Raw genomic sequence first — 3523 nt, 5'->3', positions numbered from 1 at the left:
TTTTCCTTGGACAAGTATTGAGCAATGGCGACCGACACAATTACCTTAGTGCAGATAAAAGCTTTGTAGCCAAATGTTTTCATCCCAGCTACAAAAGGGGACTATCACAAGGGGCAATCTTCAAACAACATTTTACTGACGCACTGACTATCAAGCTCTTGTTGCTGTGATTGAAAGCCTTTTAAAGCACGGAACCGGGAAAGGAAGCCATTTAATTTATTTACTCGGCCGCCATTAGGATGCCATTCAACGTCCCTTTCAGACCACAACTGTGTCATTTTGGTTCATAAAGAAAAGAGTTTTTGGGGACAATGGGAAGTTTTTAATGGCCAAGCAGGATGCTGTGACGTAGAAGGCTGAGCAGCAATATTTCATTGTTGTTTTTGGAAACACATTACTGTCGTTGAATGCAATAGCGTGCGTGGTGCGCACAGAAGTCTGTGTGGGAAAAAAAATATATTGATATTTAATTTCACATTGTGACAGTGCCATACTTTTATTTCCATCACTCATAAACAAGAAGGGTGTATAAACCAAATCCATCCAATGGGTAAAATACATAACCCCAAATGCGGTATTAATTTATTGACTTGTTACATACACCCAGTTGTTTCCTGTTTGAGTGCAACATTAAGTTTAAGAAAGTGGAGCTATAAATTTTGCGCCATTCTTATCACTATCTTTCAAAAGCAGACAATGTCTGACTGAATTACATCCTGCTCGAAAAAAAAAAGACATTGTGCAGAGTTTGATTGGGAGTGTGTACTCAATATGTGGGCGGTGAGTCTGATTGTTTATCATTAAAACAATCTCCTTGTCAACTCGGGCTGGAAAATGGATTGCCGCGTCGATGAATTGCATGCGGTCGGCACAATGACTAAGTGCTTAGTGGCGCTGTGAAGACTCAGGGGGATAAAGATGAAGACACTATGTAATGCCACTTGGATGCATGATTTGATGTAGTGCATTTTCCAGGTGTCAGCTCCCTGTGAGGTTTTTGCTTGCTAACTCTTGATGCTTTTTCTGGCCGGCGTTCAAATCTCTCATCCACCCTGTCTTGTTCCACACCTCGGATCTCTTCCTGCATATCTCTCCGTCCCGGTCTCGCTCCCTAACCGTCGGCTGTGAAGGTTGCCCGCAGCGGACGCTATGAAAGGGGGCTCGGGCTACGGAGGAGTCACTGGAGAGGTAGAGTGAGAAAGGGTAAAGGCAAGATAGCGCTGGTCCCCCATGTGCCCCGACGGAGCCGTATCTGATGGCCTGTCAATCACAGGCTAACCTAGCGTGGCCTTGTACTTGAAGCTCAGAGCATGCTTTGCCTTCACAAACTAGAAAAGACATGTCCTGGTGGTTCGCAGGTCCGCCACTGTTCTGGTGTTCTGGGTTTGAATCGTCGCCATTTTCTTCTCCCATATTTCAAAACAACCATGTTGGGTTCATTGAAGATTTTGAATTGTGTGTAGATGTGATGAATCTACCCAAAGTCGACCGCGATAAATAATTCCATTCGCTCCAGATGGAAAGTTAGCTTTTTCTCAAAGACTTTGCCTGGACTATTCTGAGTGGAACTTGACCAATCCTAACGAGCTTCTGTCATCAGTTAGTGTGACATTTTTTTTTACTCAGGCCTCACTTATCTCATTGCTTCCAAGTAAGAAGGAGCTTTTTGCCTTCTCCACAAAACACAAACTTGTGAAAAATACTTTCACGAGTTTCATTTCAAGCCAGCAATAATATGGAAGTGAAAGTGCAACACATGCATTGAGAGATTAGGACACATGCAAGCATGCAAGTGACAAACATACCAAGTAGTAGTGACGCACGAGCTCTGCTTTATCTTCGCACTGCGCATACATATATTGAAATGAGATCAAGTGCCTAATAAGTACGCTTTGCCTGTGATCATCCAAACATTGCAACACCCCCCCCTGCTGGATTGACTGCAGTGAGATGAGCCGATGAATAATAAAGCCCCTGCCTCTCTATCTCATCCTTTCACTTTCATTCTCAAGAGCGTTTCCTCTGCAGCATCCCATTAATAATACTTTGAGCGTTTCAAAGCGGCCGGCCAGAAACGTATTGATCTATCGCTCCATGCTGGGAAGGCTCACGGCACAAGATGACACAATCTGGATTACGACCAAATAATAACGGTAATAATAACACGGATGGGGAAATGGAAAATGAATGGCCTCGAGGGTGTGTTGCAAATGTCAACAACTGCAAATTAGACGACATCAGCATTAGCAGCGCAAATGTGGAGGTGTAACGCCAACACACATATGCAGTAAATAAAGAGCGTGTCTTTCACCAAGTGTTATTTAAGGAAGTGGAAATACTTGGCAATGATGGATATTAAATGTGTTTGTCCTCTAGTTGGCTCCCTGTACTTGAATCACCCGAAATTTTGAAGTGAGTCATGTCAAATCAAACAGACCTTGAATAATTGTCAACAAACGCTGGCGACATTTGCTAAGAAGAGGCAGCCGGGAGACGTCTCCTTGCCCAGCAATTTGTGATTTTTCAAGTTCATTGCCCCCCCCCTACAATTTGAATAAAATATGTTGGGTGCAACTCAAAGTTTGAAATATAATCGGAGACTTCAGTTCAGTGGGCAACAAAGGATTAAGCCGATTTGCAAGAGGCTGATTTGCGCTTTCTCAATGGTCCGTTTCTTTTTACAATTGTCCGATCGTTTGGTAATCATAATTGCATTGGAGTTAAAATGGGATCTTTTAAAGATTTACTCCTTTTTACTTTTGTATGGATATTAAAAGTTTCAATATGAGATTGCATTTCACTTTTGTCATTAAATACGTGTTCGTTTTATGGTTTTTACATCTTTCCATTAGGAGTCTTTAAGTTAAGTGTGCACTTAGGCAGTTGTAAATTGGAATGCAAGTTTTACGACAGAAAAACTTTGACCTATGGGACAAATTGCTTGAAAATCCAAGCAAATTAGAGCACGGGCTGCTTTCCGCTTTACATTTGCTGCCGTCTCGAACATCAGCAACAGACAAAAATGCTTTCTTTGCTCATAAATTTAGCAATCTTATGGTTTTATTTTCACATTTTATTCGAAAAGAATGAGTGTGGCCAAAAAGAGACTTTCAGAACAGATTTTGCCCTGTTGACTGTACAGTCGTCAATTAGTCATCAATGACCTCGCGACAAAGATTTAAAGCCGCATATGTTAACCTGCGCCACAGTATATTTCTTTGTAAGCACAACTGCTGTTGGCTCCCCTCGGAGAAGGGGGACCCATATGTTTTCATTTGCCGACGTTCCGCTCAGGATCCATTTGCTCTCTTTCCGTGTTTGCATTTGTCTGTTGATGGATGCCTTTAGCATCCCGTGCATCCCCCGGTAAACGGGTGTGAGATGCGTGTCAAGTCGCGGCGCGCACGGTCGATCGGGCCTTGATTTACCATTTGCCGTGTGCACTTTGCGTGTTACCCGCCATTCTGCGTCAAGAGCAAGATTGAGAGCCCAAGCGTGCATGCGGTGGGACACAAGGTGGCTT

General features: G+C 43.1%; 1 protein-coding gene across 2 annotated transcripts in view; it reads left to right on the top strand.

Moving 5' to 3' along the window:
• Nucleotides 1-3523, top strand: part of gabrb2b (gamma-aminobutyric acid type A receptor subunit beta2b) — a 191050-nt gene that overhangs the window by 100084 nt on the left and 87443 nt on the right. The gene's annotated exons all lie outside the window — the stretch shown is intronic.

The sequence above is a fragment of the Syngnathus leptorhynchus genome, chromosome 17 (genome assembly GCF_054491065.1).
Source record: "Syngnathus leptorhynchus isolate UIUO chromosome 17, UIUO_Slep, whole genome shotgun sequence".
Classification (NCBI taxonomy): Eukaryota; Metazoa; Chordata; class Actinopteri; order Syngnathiformes; family Syngnathidae; genus Syngnathus; species Syngnathus leptorhynchus.
This window is presented reverse-complemented; position numbering and strand designations above follow the sequence as displayed.